Below are 18,767 nucleotides of genomic sequence, written 5' to 3' on the forward strand. Positions count from 1 at the left end.
GCTCCAAAGCTTCCCCCCTCTGCCACCCACAGTCTCCACCCGTGAAGGGCCTTCCTAATGTGTGGAAACCTTTCCTCCTTCACAGCTCCCTCCCCGAGGTGCAGGTCCCGTCCCTATTCTTTTGTCTCTGTTTTTTCTTTTGCCCTACCCAGGTATGTGGGGGTTTCTTGCCTTTTGGGAGGTCTGAGGTCTTCTGCCAGCGTTCAGTAGGTGTTCTGTAGGAGTTGTTCCACATGTAGATGTATTTCTGATGTATTTGTGGGGAGGAAGGTGATCTCCACGTCTTACTTCTCTGCCATCTTGAAGCTCCTCTCACCCATTTTAAAATTGGTTTGTATGTTGTTGTTTTTATATTTAGTTGTATGAGTTTCTTATATATTTTGATATTAACCCCTCTCCAGTATATGGTTTGCAGATATTTTCTCCCATTCTGGTAGATTGCCTTTTCATTTTGTTGACTGTTTCTTTTGCTGTGCAGAAACTTTATGGAATGAAATAGTCTCACTTGTATTTTGTTTCTTTTTTTGCTTTTGGTATCATATCTATAGAAGCATTGCCAAGACCAGTGCCAAAGAGATTCTTCCTTTGTTTTCTTCTAGGAGTTTTACAGTCTCAGGACTTATGTTTAACTCTTTAATCCATTTTGAGTTAATTCTTGTGAGTGGTGTAAAATAAATGTTCAATTCATTTTTCTACATGTGGTTATCTAGTTTTCTCAACAGAATTTGTTGAAGAGACTATCAGTGCCCCATTGAGTATTCTTGGCTCTCTTGTCAAATATCAATTGATCATATATGCCAGGGTTTATTTCTGGGGTCACTATCTTATTCCATTGGTCTATGTGTCTATTTTTAGTATCAGTACCATACTGTTTAATTAGTAAAGCTTTGTAGTATAGTTTAAAATCAGGAAGCATGATTCCTCTAGCTTTGTTTCTTTTTCCCCCCTCAGGATTGATTTGGCTATTTGGTTTTTACATGGTACCATAAAAATTTTAGTCTTGTTTTTTCTTTTCCTTTGAAAAATGCTAGGGGAATTTTGATAGAAGTTGCACTGAATTTATAGATGGCTTTGGGTAGTATGGACATTTTAACAATCCATGAATATGAGCTATCTTTTATGTTTTATTTTTGTATATTCTTCAATTTTTTCATCAAAGACTTGTAGTTTTCACTGTACCAGTCTTTCACTTCCTTGGTTAAATTTATTCCTAAGTATTTTATGTTTTTGATGCTATTGTGAATGGGATAGTTTTTTTAAAATTCTTTCTTGAATATTTTGTTGTTAGTGTATAGAAACACAACTGATTTCAGTATGTTGATTTTATCCTGCAACTTTACTGAACTTGTTGATTAGTTCAGACTTGTTTTGGTAGTCTGTTAGATTTTCTGTATATAAAATCATATCAGTGAATAAAGAAAATTTTATTTATTTGCCATATTTATTTTTATCTTGCCTATTGTTACAGCAAGGATTTCCAGTACTGTGTTGAATAAGAGTGGTGAGAGTGGGAACTCTTGTCTTTTTCCTGATCATAGAGGAAGTCTTCAACCTTTCATCAATTAGTATAATGTTAGCTACAGGATTGTTATATATGGCCTTTATTATGTTGAGTTACATTCTTTCTGTACCCAATTTGTTGAGGGGTTTTATGATGAAAAAAGGTTGTATTTTGTCAAATGCTTTTTATGCATCTATTGAGATGATCGTATGATGTTTTATCTTTCATTCTATTAATATGATGTGTCACATTTGTTGATTTGCATGTTGAATCATCCTTGCACCCAGAGATAAATCTCACTTGATTGTGGTGTATGATACCTTTAATGTGTTTTTGAATTTAGTTTGCTAATCTTTTGTTAAGAATTTTTGCATCTATATTCATCAGGAATATTGGTCTATATAGTGTTCTTATACAGCCATTCTCTGGCTTTGGTGTCAGGTTAATGCTGACCTCATAAAATGAGTTTAGGAGTGTTCCCTCCTTTTCAATTTTTTGGAAGAGATTGAGATTATTGGCATTAATTCTGTAAATGTTTAGTAAAATTCACCTGTAAAACTGTCTGGTCCTAGGTTTTTTTGTGCTGGGAAGTTTTTGATTACTCACTCAAAATCCTTACTTGTTATTGATCTGTTCATATATTCTGCTTCTTCATGATTCATCTTGGTAGGTTATATGAGTCTAAGAAATTTATCAATTTCCTCTGGGTTATCTAATTTGTTGCCATATAATTCCTCTAGGTTATCTAATTTGTTGGCATATAATACACATATAATTGTGTATAGTAATATTTTATGATATCTGTGATGTCAGTTTGTAATGTCTGACATCAGTTTGATGTCAGTTTGTAATGTCTCCTCTTTCATCTGATTTCATTTATTAGAGTCTTTTCTCTCTTTTTTTTAGTCTAGCTAAAATGTTTGTCAATTTTGTTTATCTTTTCAAAAAACCCAGCTCTTTGTTACATTGATCTTTTCTATTGTTTTTCTGTTCTCTATTTCATCTACTTCCACTCTGGCTCTTTATTATTCCTTCTGCTAACTCTGAGCTTAGTTCATTCTTCTTTTTCTAGTTCCTTGAGGTATAAATTTAGATTTATTTTTTTGGAAATATTTTAATTTTCTTAGTATATGCATTTATGGCTCTACACATCCCTCTAAGAACTGCTTTTGCATCATCACATAGGTTTTGATGTAGGGTGTTTCAATTTTCATTTGTTTCAATATTTTTAAATTTCCCTTTTGATTGCTTCTTTGATCCATTGATTGTTCAAGAGTACGTTGTTTAGTTTTCACATGCTTGTACATTTTCCAGCTTTCCTCTTGTTGTTGATTTCCAGTTTCATACCATTGTGGTTGGAAAAGATACTTGGTATGTTTTAGTCTTCTTGAATTTGCTGAGAAGTGTTTTGTGGCCTAACATGTGATCAATCCCAGAGAATGTTAAGTTTTTATCTAATAAATGCTTATGAGGTTTTAATATCTCTGTAATTGTGGCTTTAACTGTGCCCTCATGTGTTTTGATATATTTTCATTATCATTTAGTACAAGATATTTTCTAAGTTTCCTTGTGATTTCTTCTTTGTTCATAAGCTATTTAGAAATGTACTGTTTCATTTTCAAATATTTGGAAACATTCTAGTTAATTCTTATTTTTTTTCAAGCTTATTTCCACTGTGGTCAGATAACATGCTTTCCCCATTTTGTATACTTTAAGACCTTTGAAACTTCATACTTATTTTGGTTTGTGTTTGAATGTTGTTCCCCTCCACCCATCCTTTTACCTGCAATCTATCTTTATCCCTATATTTAAAATATTTCTAATAAACAATGTATAATTTATTTAATCAATTTTGATATTTGCCTTTAATTGCAATATTTAATCTGCTTATATGTAATATAATCACTGCTATTTATCTGTCTAAATCTACTATTTTGTTATCTGTTCTATATTTCTTTACTCCCCTTTACTGACTCCTTTTGAATTAAATTAAATACATTTTATTACATTTTTTTCTATTAGCCTGTTATTAATTTTTTAATTTATTGGCAAAATAGAGATCACAACATGAATCATAATTTATTAGTGTTTAATATACAATATCCATACCAATGCAAGGACCTTAGCACACTTAATTCCAACTACTTCCCTTTAAACTTTTGTGTCAAGATATTATTGGCTTTTATCAACATTTATTCAAATTTCCCATATATTTATCTTTTTTTTCCTTTGTTATTTTTTTCATCTTTCCTATGTGGTTGGAATAAGCATACATATGTAGTTTTTTGTGTATATAAATATTGTTTTTCTCTTTTCTGCTCTCTCTTGTTCTCTCTCCCTCCCTCTCTCCTTCCCTACATTTCTTTCTTCTTTTTCTCTTAGAACTTCTTTTAGTATTTCCTTTTGTGTAGTTTTTCTGTTGTTAAATTCTTTTTTTTCTCTTTTATTTTTATATCTCACTCTTATATGAATGGTATTTTTGCTGCATATAGAATTCTGAGTTGCCAGTTACTTTTTTAGCACTTTAAAATACCATTCCATTCTCAACTCACTTTCATTATTTCTTTTCAGAAGATAGCTGTAATTATTATAGATCACTTTGCAAAAACTATATTGTTTGCCTCTGGCTGCTACCTTTAGGATTTTCTCTTTGGTTTCAGTTTTAAGTAACTTTATTTTGATGTGTCTAAATGTAGCCTTGTTTATTTGCTTTTGATTGGGTTTCATTCATGGTTCTTCTTGAATCTGTGGCTTAGTATATTGGAAATTTATCTTCCAGTATCTTAACTATTATTTTTTCCTTTCTCTCTGTTATCTCTTTCAAAGATTTCAATTAAACCTTATGGATGTCCTCTCACTGTTTCCCTCTTGTCTCTTATGATCTTTGCTGAAGCTTTTTTTTCTTTATACTACTTTACAGTTTGTTCTGACCTAACTTCCATGTCATTGGCCTTCTGCTTAGCTGCTATTAAGCTAATATACTGGATTGTTAATTTTAGTTAAATAATTTACTCATAAAATTTCCATTTGATTCTTTTTTGTGGGTTCAAGTTTTCTATTGAAATTCTCCAATTCATCTAATCTTTTAAATATGTTTTTCTATTTCATTGAAAATGTGAGCCTGATACCTCCAATACCCACCCAAATCTCCTGAGTCTTCCTATGTCCTTTTTAAATTTCTCTTGATGTTTGTTCCCTTCTCTTCTTTTTGCATTTCTGGTTTTCATTAAATGAAATCCAGAGCTTTTATATAAAAAATTTTGGAGAAAATTTGTGGCTTTGTATAATGTTATATAACCTAGAGAGGATTTATATTTTTGTATGAGGGTATTTAGGGAAGGAGAAAATCACTTTAATCTAATCCAAGTATTTTAAACCCAGATTTAATTTTTATGGGAGCTAATGTATATCAATATGCTCTTGTTTCTACCCAGCTCTTCCCAGCTCTTTGGGAATCCCAACTGAATGATTGCAGTATAGAGAACCTTTCCTTCTTGAAACATCTAGATCTCCAAGTTTTATTTTCACAGTCTTATGTGATTGTTAATGATCTGTTCAACTTGTAAACATCTCAGGGGCAATTTTAGAACCAGTCTTTGGTTAAAGTTGAATCAAATGTTAATTTCAACTGTCTGCATTTTCCTTCCTTCTGGCTTTCCGGTTCCTTCAAACAGGTGTCTTACATCTGTTAGTCATATTTTTTAGTTGTTTTGGTGGAAGGGTTGGTCTGACATAAACTAACCTATTATAGTCATAAATAGGCATCTCATACTCAGTTTTCAGTCAGAAGAAACCATACTGCAACATATCTCACTTTTTTTGTCAATGTAAAACTATATAACATCTTTGTTTTCCCTACACACAATTCCAAAAATCCTTAGAGATTATTTTTGTGTTGATACTCTTATCTTTCTTAATGAATTACAAATCATTCTTTGAATAACATTCTAAGGTCTCAGTGGCTTTGAAGACTGATCCAAGATATAAGTATGCTTTATATATCCTAAATAGAATGTGCGGGCTATCTATTTTTTCCTAGGCAGAGTATAAAACAAATTTATCATAATATTGGGTTGGCCAAAAAATTCGTTTGGGTTTTTCCATAACAGCTTACAAAAATCCTGAACAAACTTTTTGACCAACCCAATATTTTTATCCACAAATGTAGTGTGTTTTCCTTTTAGATTCTATCACATTTTTTTCAAAGAATTTTACATTTGCTTTGAAAAAGATCTAAATAGTTTTCAAATTGGAAGGACTACTCACATATCAGATTCCTTCTGTAGTCCTAGCCTGCCTTTCTTTTCTTTCTTTCCTAAATAAATCGTTCAGTCTCAGCAAAGTGATAAAGGTTTACCACTTTTGAAATGTACTTTGTACATAGGAAATACTATGTCCATGTCCTGGCTTATGCCATTACTTCTTGGAGTATATTCCATTTCTAATATTTCTTATCAAAATCCTATATATTGGAAAAGAATCAGCTTAAGTGGCATAACCCCTATGATGGCCGTTTCATCATTTAAGCCCACTTTGAAAGAAAGAAAATGATTCCTATGATTCTATCATTCTATGTAATGTGTATAATTTTTTGGCCTAATATACCTATGTAATATGAATGAACTTTTATAACAGAATGTTTTGCCTCATATTTATTGTGTCTCTATGTTATTTCACACATTATTATAATCTCTTTAAAAACAGGAACTTTCTCCTAAGTAGTTTACATTCCCCATCACTTGAGTGCTTTGCATATAGCAGCTATTCATTTATAATGAAGTAAAATTATGAGACTTAGAGAAATCTAAAGTTAGATGCTGCAAATATTGTGATTACATTAATTATTTTTTATTTTGTATATCTAACACAGAATTATGCATGTTTTTAGGAATTCTTTGTAAAGATTAAGGAAATGATTTTACAACATAAAGCAAGTACAATGACTTAGGTACAGAAATGCAAACAGCATGAAGTATTGTTTATATTATAAACTCTTGGATTCCTAGCATTTTTATGAAAATACTATGGTATTAACTCTTACCAGAATTTTGTTCACAATTAATTTTAAAAGCCATCTTCCTTTTTGGGGTGTGTTTGGTTTTGTATTATTTCTCATTTGTCCCCACTCACATCGATCATTTGAAAGGTGGGAACTAAAAACTTCTCTAGAAATACCTAAGCCTTAACAATATTCTACTGGAATAACTTCTCTGAAACTGTAAAATCTGTTTGACATTTTACAAGAATAATATTTTAAAGGTTCAAACTGTTATCTCTGAAAATTTACCATATGCATCGGAGGGTAGAAATAAGCAAATCTCTACAACATTATGGCTTGACAACCATTTATTTTTTAATGACAACCCATCCCATTTTTATTTTTAATAGTACTTATTTTTGTAAACGGAATGATCAGTCCCATCAAGGACATATGACCAAAGGCAGAAGATCTGTTCCCACGAAACTAGAAAAGAGCATCTATGTCATGCAAGTCATTTTTTATTGATAGGATAATGGGTGATGGAGTCTTTGTAAGTATCACAGATCCCATTTTAGTTTTTACAAGCTTCCCCACCTGTCAATACTCAGTCAGCATGGTATTTGTTTAAACATTCTCTGTTCTTTCTGTAACGTATCGTGGAACCAGTTGTAAAAATTCAGCAGTCAGATTTTAGCTGACAGTTTTCCCACTGAAACATGGTGTAGAAGGAAACCCAGCTTGGTCTTTCCCAGATGTGCTTGCTCTGTCATGCTGAAAGGAGAATAATATAACATGATTGTCAGTTACAGAAGCAAATAGAATTCAGAGATACCCAGGGGGAAGAAAATATTAACCATGCGAGTAAGACTATTTTTATAATTACATTTTTAACTATAAACATTCTTAACTAAAGGTAGGGTAAACAGCTTGGGGAGTCATTGGAACACCAAAATGCAGATGTATTCACTGCATAAATAGTATAGTGGTATATTAAAAACTGAGACCCTATAATAAAAGTAGCTTTAGGTAGGCTAAAGAATAAATTTGCTCCTCTAGGTAATCTGGAAATCTTTTGAAAATTATTTTATAAGGTAGTTAATCCCATTTATGTGTATTATTATGATCAATATGTTTGATCTCAGTTTACATATACGTGTACACTTTCATTATGTCATCTTTCTCGATATTCTATAATTGTGTTTCATTTATATAATATCCATAATCTCACTTATAAATACAGTAACATTGAAATAAACTGCAACTTTTGTTTCCTAGAATGAAATTTACAGTAATATCTTTTAATTTCAGTTAATTCTTATAAGGCATCTATTTAAAGTGTACAATTTAATGAATTTTGAGAGTTGTGTAACTACTGAAGCCACAATCACAGTTAAGACAAAAAACATTTCAGTCATCCCAGATAGAGTCTCTGTGCTCCTTTGCAGTCCATCCTTTCTTCTGCCCCAGGCAACCCCACATCTGCTTTATGTCTCTATAGATTAGTTTGTATATTCTAGAATTTTATATAAAAGGGATAATATAGTATTTACTCTTTTAATCTGGCTTTTTTTTACTAGCATAAATAATTTGAGATTCATCCATATACTTGTGTGTGTCAGTCATTCATTAGCTTTTATTGCTAATTATCATTCCATTGTTTTTTTGTTTTGTTTATTCAATCTGCTGCTAATGGATATTTGAGCTGTTTCTAATTTATTTTACTGTAAATAAAACCATCTCTGTGTATATATACATATATGTATAGTCTCTGTGTGTATATATATATGTTTTAATATCTGTAGCATAATATATAGGTGTAGAATGGCTGAGTCATATGCTAAACATATGTTTCAATTTTTACAAAACTGCCAAAAAGTTTTCCAAAGGGGTTGAGCCATTTTATATTTCCTCCAGCAGTGTATGAGAATTCCAGTTTCTCCACATTTTGACCAGAATTTAATTTGTGATTTTTTTTAAAAAATTAGCTATTCTAGTGAGTGTGTAGTATTATCTCATGATAGTTTTAATGTACATTTCCCTCATACTAATGATGTTGTGCATCTTTTCATGTACTTATTTTCCATCTGTAGATTTACTTTTGTGAAAACCTATTCAAATCTTTTGCCCATTTTTATTGAGTTGTTTGTCTTATTATTAAGTGGTAAGATTTCTTTATATTCTGGATGCAAGTCTGGATGCAAGTCTATTATCAGACATATGTGCTATGAATATTTCCTTCCAGTCTGGCTTGCATTTGTGTTTTCTTAATCAAGTATTTCAAGGACTAAATGGTTTTAAATTTGATAAAACCAAATTTTTTCTAAAATTATAGTTTTTCTCCCTTATATTTTGTGTGCTTAGTGTCCTGATAAATCTTTTCCAGGCCCAGGTCCCTAATTGGCCTGCTTTTATTTACTTTTCAGTGTCCCCTGGTTGTTGCTTTCTGCATTTTGTCTGGAACTTTTAGTGGTAATTATTGGTAGATATAGGCTAAGTGGGCTCACTCCATCCTGGGTGCTTATCTTCTAATAGTATTTTTGAGACATCATAAACAACTGAGAAAGAAATCTCTACCCTCACATAATTGAGGTCATCCTGCAGAGAGAATAGCATTTAATGATGTTTTGGGAGTGTCTGAGAATAATTTGACTATATGGGAAGCAGCACATAATAAAAGTACAGGTTTGGACTTTTAAAATAGGGCCTCCCTTTTTCTTGTTGCTTAAATTATTTCCTGGTAATATATGACATCTAAATGGGTCTTATTATTTACTTCCGGTCCTAATACTAGTATAAAATTCTATAGTCTACTCTATTTTATATGTCATGTTTCTTATAGTATTCTTTCTCTTGTATTGTCTGCAAGTGCTGAAACCATAACCTCTTATATCAAATGCTCAGAGATTTGGGGGAAATGCTTCTCCCATTTAGGGTAGCATTTTAGCACCAGGTATTGCCACACATTACAAACCAGTTTTGTTAAGGAAGACAAGACCAGTACTTATCTCTTGCAGTGGGACATTGTTGCCATTCGGAATGAAACTCAGGCATCTGTTCAAGAATCTACCTCTTTCCAGGGCACCTCAGACATTCTTACTTCTTCTAAGACAGGAGAATTTCGTGTGGGTGGATGACAGTCTTTAGACACTCTATTGCGTGTTTCAGGCACATCAGTCCATAAAGAATCGATGTCTTTATCATCATTTTTGATGTAAGAGTTATGGGTTTCATAAGAATGTCTTTCTAAGAAAGCAAAATTTGGAGTCTTGCTCAATATTTATTCTGTGTGTGTGTGTGTGTGTGTGTGTGTGTGTGTGTGTGTGTGTGAATTTTGCTATTGTGATACACAGTGGAAGTCTGGTAATGATAACAGTGTCATCCTGATCAGTTTTCCAGTGCTTCACCTTGCCCAGTACACAAAATATTCACACGTTGCTGGAAAGAAAATTGTTGACCTCAGCCTACACTAGTTTTGATTGAAAGGAAACAGGTGCAAGTGTATTAAATCCCTCCAAATGTTTCAAATGTTAAAAATGGACTACTTTTAAATTTTATTAATTGTTTAGAGGTTTAAAAAATATACCACAAGTATTACTTTTAAGTCATTTTTAAGCTAATGAGAATTCTGTATGTGATAGTAACATAATTTCCAAATGATGACATTTGATTAAGTTCTTATTGAAGGGTTTAGGGACTGAGAAAATAAATAAAAATATAAATCTCATATAATACCTTTCTTGATCGTGAAAAATGATGACGCTATCCTCTCCTTGTCATGCTTCTCATGAGTAATACTTCTTTTCTTCCTTGATGAAAATCATGGTAATAACCCAGACTGTCAGTCATGTGTTTCACAATCTCTCTTTTTGATTTTTATCTTCACAAGTGAAAACAGACAGGTTGTATACCAGATGGCAGAGTTCCACAAATGCCACAGTATATTTGAGTTAAAATATATATATATATATACACACACACACACACACATACATATATATAATGAATTCTTTTGCAGAAATGTCAGTATTATTCCAACTAAAGCAGGTATTTCATATACCTATATGGCAAGAAATTCTAAAACAGTGATATTTAAAATGATTCCAAGCCACAAAAACACTTTTCTGCTAAGTTTTCATTTTCAAAGTGGCCAAGTTTCTAATGCCTTATATTATCTGTCTTTCAGTGCTATAGAGAATGCATCTTTCAAAACACACACTTTTTATATATTTCATCATTATCTTCCATACTTTCCCCTTACCTGGCCCAGGTGGTAAGGGAAAGAAAGATTCCTGGAATAATACTGGAACAATCCGTACCCTTCCCTTTCTAAAACCCCACAGAGCAAATGCCAGACTCAGAGGGCTTCACTAGTGAGTTAAACCATCATTAAATGAATAAATAATTCCATATGCAAAACTTGTCTGGAAAATAGGAAAAGAAAGTAGCCTGATAACAAAAGCTAAAAAGAATAGTATGAGAAAGAAATACTACCAATCAGTCTCACGTGTGAATATAGAGGCAAATTCCTCAATAAAATAACAAACATAATCTAGCACTATATTAATTATATCAAAATTTAAATCCTGGTTTTATTCCAGGAAAGCAAAGTTTGTATGTTTGTTTCACATTGGAAAATCAATTATTGTGATTTATCACATTCATAGATTGAAGGAGAATATCATAGCATATTAATAGAGAAGGAAATGCATTTGACTCATTTCATCATCATTCATTTTAAAAACCTTCTTAGACACTAATATTAAACGGGATCCTTAGTCATGATGATGAAAGCCTCTCATTTTGTGCCTGAAAACATCACTGTTAACTTCTAGGAGGAAGCAGTTTCTGATTAAAAGAGCTGGCTTCTCTTAATTAACGTAGAATACAAAGCAGATTGTAGAAGAGCAACATTAAAGTTATGGGAACTTTTGCCTGTTCCCACAACTCCCACTTGCTCTGAGGAGCAGAAGCAGTTGACTCAAAGCTTATAGCAGTGTTTCTCAAACCTTAGTATGCATTAGAATCACTGGAGCGGTTGTCAAACAAGATAACTGTGTCCCTTTCTGTGAGTGTCTGATCTAGTGCTTCTAGATTAAGGCCTGACAATTTTCATTTCCAGCAAGTTTCCAGGTAATTTTCACACTGCTTGTTGAGGTATCCAACTTTGAGAACCTCTGGCCTTCGGCAACAATGACTGTGATGTTTAGATTGTAGAGGCAAGGCAATGACTGTGGTAGCTATCTTTACGTGCTACCACACAAAAGCTATGCAGAGCTTTAAAATTCTAGTGATTGTGACGATTCTATGCCATTACCATACTGTTTTGATTGCTGTAGCTTTGTAGTATAGTTTGAAGTCAGGAAGCCTGATTACTCTTGCTTCATTTTTCTCTCTCAAGATTGACTATTCATGATCTTTTGTGTTTCCATACAAATTTTAATTGTTTTTGTTCTAGTTTTGTGAAAAATGCCATTGATAATTTGATCGAGATGGCAGTGAATCTATAAATTGCCTTGGATAGTATGATCATTTTAACAATATAGATTCTTCCAATCCAAGAACACAGTATATCTTTCCATCTGTTTGTGTCATCTTCAAATTCTTCCATCAGTGTCATAGTTTTCGGAGTACAGGTCTTTTGCCTCCTCAAGTAGGTTTATTCCTAGGTATTGTATTCTTTTTGATGAAATGGTAAATGGGATTGTTTCCTTAATTTTTCTTTCTGATCTTTTGTTGTTAGTGTATAGAAATGCAACAGATTTTTGTGTATTAATTTTGTATCCTGCAACTTTACCAAATTCATTCATGATCTCTAATAGCTTTCTGGTAGCATCTTTAGGATTTTCTATGTATGGTATCATGTCATCTGCAAAGAGTGACAGTTTTACTACTGCTTTTCCAGTTTGGATTCCTTTTATTTCATTTTCTTCTTTGACTGCTGTCCACTCTCACCACTTTTATTCAAAGCTATTTTGAATAAAAGTGGTGAGAGTGGAAATCTTTGTCTTGTTTCTGATCTTAGAGGAAATGCTTTCAGCTTTTCACCATTGAGTATGATGTTAGCTGTGGGTTTGTCATATATGGCCTTTATTATGTTGAAGCAATGTTCCCTCTATGCCCACTTTCTGGAGAGTCTTTATCATAAATGGATGTTGAATTTTTCAAAAGCTTTTTCTGCATCTATTGAGATGATCATATGGTTTTATTCTTCAATTGGTTAATGTGGTGTATCACATTTGTGGATATTGAAAAATCCTTGCATCCCTGGAATAAATCCCACTTGATTATAGTGTATGATCCTTTTAATGTATTGTTGGATTCAGGTTGCTAGTATTTTGTGGAGGATTTTTGCCTCTATGTTCATTAGTCATATTGGCCCGTAATTTTCTTTTTTGGTGATGTCTTATTCTGCTTTTAGTATAGGGGTGATACTGGCATCATAGAATGAGTTCCAGAGTGTTCTTTCCTCAGCAATGTTTTTGATAGTTCAAGAAGTATAGGTGTTAACTCTTCTCTAAATGTTTGGTAGAATACAGTTTGAAGCCATCTGGTCCTGGACTATTGTTTGTTGGGAGTTTTTAAATTACTGATCTAATTTAATTACTGGTAATTTGTCTGCTCATATTTTCTGTTTCTTTCTGGTTCAGTCTTAAGAGATTGTACCTTTCTCATAGTTTGTCTGTGTCTTCTAAGTTGTCCATTTTATTGGCATAAAGTTGTTTGTAGTAGTCTCTTATGATCCTTTGTATTTCTGTGGTGTTCTGTTGTAACTTCTCCGTTTTCATTTCTGATTTTATTGATTTAGGTCCTCTCACTTTTTTCTTGATGAGTCTGACTAAAGGTTTATCAATTTTGTTTATTTTTTCAAAGAACCTACTTTTAGTTTCATTTATCTTTTCTAATGCTTTTTTATTCTCTATTTTATTTATTTCTGCTATGATATTTATGATTTGTTCCTTCTACTAACATTGGGTTTTGATTGTTCTTCTTTCTCTAGTCCTTTAGGTGTGTGGTTAAATTGTTTATTTGAGATATTTCTTTTTTCCTGAGGTAAGCTTGTAGCACTATAAACTTCCATCTTAGCACTGCTTTTCTACATCCCATAGGTTTTGCATTGTTGTGTTTTTGTTTTCATTTGTCTCTAGGTATTTTTAAAAATCTCCTCATTACCTTCTTCAGTGATCCATTTGTTGTTTAGTAGCATACTGTTTAGCCTCCAAATGTTTGTGGTTTTTGCAGTGTTTTTCTTGTAGTTGATTTCTAGTCTCATAGCATTGTGGTCAGAAAAAATGTTTGATATGATTTCAATTTTCTTAAATTTACTGAGGCTTGTTTTGTGGCATAGCAGGTGATCTAGCCTGGAGAATGTTCCATGTGCACTTCAAAAGAATGTGTATTCTGTTGCTTTCGGTTGGAATCCTCTCTATATATTTCAATCAAGTCCACATGGTCTAATGTGTCATTTAAGGCTTGTATTGCCTTATTGATTTTCAGTCTGGATGATCTGTCCATTGATGTAAGTGGGGTCTTAAAGTCCCCTACTGTTATTATGTTACTGTCCATTTCTCCCTTTATGTCCATTAATATGTGCATTATGTATTTAGGTGCTTCTATGTTGGGTGCATGTGTATTTACAGTTGTTATATCTTCTTCTTGGATTGATCCCTTGATCATTATGTAGTGTCCATCTTTGTCTCTTATAACTGTCTTTATTTTAAATTCTACTTTGTCTGATATAAGTATTGCTACCCTGTTTTCTTTTCATTCCAGTTTGTATGGAATATGTTTCCCCACCCTCTCACTTTGAGTCTGTGTGTCTTTAGATCTTAAGTGAGTTTCTTGTAGGCAACATATATACAGGTCTTATTTTAATATCCATTTAGCCACTCTCAGTATTTTGATTAGTCCATTTACATTGAAGGTAACTATTGAGATATATATATATATATATATATATATATATATATATATATACTCTTATAGCCATTTTGTTTATTGTTTGAGGGTTGGTTTTTTAGGTGTGGGTTTTTTTCCTTCTTTTTTTGTTCTCCAGTGAGTTGATGACTATCTTTAGTGTTATGTTTGGATTTATTTTTCTTTTTTTGTGTGTATATCTATTATAAATTTGGGGTTTGTGGTTTCCTTGAGGTTTTTATATAGAAATCTATACATTAATGTAATTGTTTTAAGTCGCTGGTCTCTTAAGTTCAAGTGCATTTTAACAACCCTGCATTTGTACTCTCTTCCCCTCACAATTACTGTTTTTGATATAACACTTTACATCTATTGTTTTGTGTATCCCTTAACTGCTTATTGTGGATATAGATGATTTTACTACTTTTGTTATTTAACATAACTACTAGCTTTGTGTGTAAATGATTTTTAACTTTACTCTATGTTTGCCTTTATCTATGAGTTTTTTCATTTCATAATTTTTATGTTTCTAGTTGTGGCCTTTTCTTTTTCACCTACAGAAGTTTCTTTAACATTTCTTGTAAAGCTCGTTTGATGGTGCTGAACTCTTCTAGCTTTTAATTGTTTATAAAGCTTTTGATCTCTCTGTTAAATCTGAAGAAGAACCTTGCTCAATAGAATATTCTTGGTTTTTCTCTTTCATCATTTAAATATATTGTACCACTCCTTTTGGCCTGTAAGGTTTCTGCTGAAAAATAAGCTGATAGCTTTATGGCAGTTCCCTTGTATGTTGTATGCTGCTTTTCCATTGCTGCTTTTAACATTCTATCTTTCTCTTTAATTTTTGCCATTTTAGTTACAATGTGACTTGGTGTCTTCCTCGTTGGGTTAATCGTGTATGGGACTCTCCACCCCTCCTGGACTAGGATATCTCTTTCTTTTCCCAGGTTAGGAACATTTTCAGCTACTATGTGTTCAAATATGTTCTCTGCCCTTTTCTCTCTCTTCTCTTTCTGGGAATTCTACAATATGAATATTATTGTGCTTGATGTTGTCCCAGATGTCTCTTAAACTGTCCTCATTCATTTTCATTCTTTTTTTCTTTTTTCTCTTCAGCATTAGTGATTTCCACTACTCTGTCTTTCAGCTCACTGATCCATTCCTCTGTATCATTTAATCTATTGTTGATTACTTCCAGTGTATTTTTCATTTCAGTTATTGCATTCTTCATCTCTGCTTGGTTGTTCTTTATATCTTCTAACTTTGTTAAAAACTTCTAACTTCATGCTCTGTGCATCCATTTTTTCCCCTGAGTTCTTTGATCATCTTTACAATCACTACCTTGGACTCCTTTTCTGGGGTTCTATCTCCACTTCACTCAGTTCTTCTACTGGTGTTTTATTGTGTTCCTTTGTCTAGAACATGTTCCTCTGTCACCTCATTTTGCATAAGTTGCTGTATTTATTTTTATGCATCTCATAGTTTGGTTATGTTTCCCAATCTTGTAGAAGTGACCTTTTGTAAGGGATTTCTTGTGTGTCCCCAGCATTGCACTTCCCTCTTGTCACCTGAGCTGTATGTTCTAGGGGTTTCCACCTTGGCTGTATGGGTCCTTCTGATGTGGCATGCTGAATATGTGGGTGGTCTGGTAGGCTTTGTTGGCCACCATTCCAATTGATTGCCAGTGCCTGCCTTGTGTGGAGGTTGCCAGCCACTAGTTGGCAGGACTGGGTCACCAAGTGACTGACTGCAGAACCCCAGGGGTCTTGGTGCTGATGTTGGTTTAATGTTGGGTGGAGTCAGGGTACAGAGGACTCTGGGGATGTTGCCCACCCTCTAATGGGTGAAGCTAGGTCCTGGGGTTAGTGCTGGACTACTGGCAGGCAGAACCACGTCCTGGATTCTGATTTCAGGGTCTAAGGAGCCTGAGTTTGTCAGGTCATTGGTTGGGAAGGTGGTTCCTGAAACATTGGGTATGGAGTCTGGGGTGTCCTGAAGTTCCTGTTGGCCATCAACATCCAGCTGCCTGGGAGAGGGCATAGAAAATGTGGTCCCATCAGTCAGCTGATAACTATATGTGGGTTCCCTTGTATATGACTTTTTTTCTCTTGCTGTCTTTAGAATTCTCTCTTTATCTTTAACTTTTGCCGTTTTAGTTTTGATATGTCTCTTTGAGTTCATCTTGTTTGGGACTCTCTGTGCTTCCTGTGCCCAGATATCTGTTTCCTTCTCCAGGTTCAGGAAGTTTTTAGCTGTAATTTTATCAAATACATTTTCAACACCTTTCTCTCTTCCCCTTCTGGAACCCCTATAATGTGAATGTTAGTGTGCTTGATGTCTCAGAGGTACTTGTTTTTTTAATTTGTTTTTCTTTTTGTTGTTTTGATTGGGTAATTTCCATTATTCTGTCTTCCAGATGACTTATATGTTCCTCTCTATCATCTAGTCAGCTGTTAGTTCTTTCTAGTGTATTTTTCATTTCATTTATTGAATTTTTCAGTTTTGACTGGTTCTTTTTTATATTTTCTAGTTCCTTGTTCAAATTCTCACTGTTCATCTATTCTTTTCCCCAGTTCAGTTAGCATTCTTATTACTAATGCTTTGAACTCTTTACCTGGTAAATTATTTATTTCTATTTCATTAGTTGTTTTTTCAGGGGTTTCTCTTGTACTGTCAATTGAAACAAATTCTTCTGTCTTCTTAACTTTCTCTGTCTCTGTGAAATTAGGTGAAACAGTTAACTGTTGAAGTCTTAAAATTGTGTGCCTGTGTGGAAGTGTCCTACAGTCTGCATGAGCCTTGGTGGGAGAGTTGGATCTGATGTGAACATGAGTCATGTCTTTCCCCAGGGTTTGTTGGTAGCTATCACTTTGGTCGGAGGTGGGGCTGAGTTGGAGGGGCTAGACCCAGAGCCAGGTGTGAGCCAGGGCTTCTTCTCTGCTCAGTGACCAACACTACCCTTTAGGGGTGGGATCAGGTCCCAAGTTGCTAGAGCCAGAAACTCTGAGGATCAGGTCTGACCTGGCTCTTTTCCTTTGAAGTGTGTGCTCTCCCACTTCCAATAAAGGCACACCCTTCCCAGAGGGTAACACTGCTAGAGGAAGAGGGGCTGGAGTGGACACTTGGTGTGGGTCTGAGCATGGGCTGTCGTGGCTCCAGCTGCAGTCAGAGAATGGAGGTGCTTCTGATGCACTGCCCCTGTAAGCACCAGTAATGGCTGGCCCCACCACGTTCAGATATTATTCTGTGTACAGGCTGGCTCTGTCCCTCACAACTAAGCACTCCCCTCAGATATGGCAGCCCTTGCCCTAGTGTAGAGCTGCATTGCAAAGCACATGGGGCCAGAGTGGGCACTTGGTTCAGGCTGCAGCATGGCCCATGAGAGTCACAGGAAACTGGTCAGAGTTCCATGCAGTTTCAATCTGTTTTCTCTACCTTGTTTTGAGAGTAGGCAGATGTGTCCATGCTCTTCACAAGTAGAGTCTAGGTTTCTCTTATCCCTCCTGGTTTCCTACTCACTTTATGACCACCTAGGGGGACTCATCTGCCCAGGGTCAGACCTCAGGGTTGGGGTGGCCAATATGTGACTCAAACCTTCACTCCCCAGGGAGAATCTCAGATCCCTTATAATCCTGCTCTTCCTTTGTGTACTCTCCCAGGGGCACAGGTCCTGACCTGATTACTTCTCTTCCCTTCCTATCCTATTCCATGTGAATCTTTCATACAACTTTAATTGTACAAAAGTATTTCTGCCAGTCTCCAGTTAGTTTTCAGTGAGAATTGTTCCATGGGTAGATGTATTTTTGATGTGTTCATGAGGGGAAGTGAGTTCTGTGTCCTCCTACTCCCCCATTTTGATCTGAAACCTATTTCTTCTTTTTGATGTCATAAAAATCAGGGAGAAATTTTTTGTAATCAATAAAATGTAAACAGCTAAATTATCTCCCTTTAAAAAAATATTCCTTTGCATTATCTTTATTATGGCATGAGTGGCTTGGAATGTAACTTATGTTAAAATTTTTTTCTAGAATTTTGTTATAAAATTTTACAATCAATGAGAAAAACAGTGAAAGAATTTTATAGTGAATATCCAAATACCTACTGTAGAACCACCTAATTCTAAAAAAATTACTACACTTTATTTATCACATATCTATGCATCTATCCATCTTTCTATACATCTAGCAATGTGTCTTATTTATGTGATACATTAAATGTCATTTAATTTTTCTTTATTTGTTGTTCATATACTGAGCTACAAGTTATTTGAGGGTAGTGACTATGTTTAGTTTATAGTTTTTAGCCATAAAACAGTCTTAGTAATAGTGTGAACTCACTGAGTTAGAGCTCATCAAAAATCATGAATTTAGT

Source organism: Balaenoptera physalus, assembly GCF_965194825.1.
Source record: "Balaenoptera physalus genome assembly, chromosome: 3".
Taxonomy (NCBI): domain Eukaryota; kingdom Metazoa; phylum Chordata; class Mammalia; order Artiodactyla; family Balaenopteridae; genus Balaenoptera; species Balaenoptera physalus.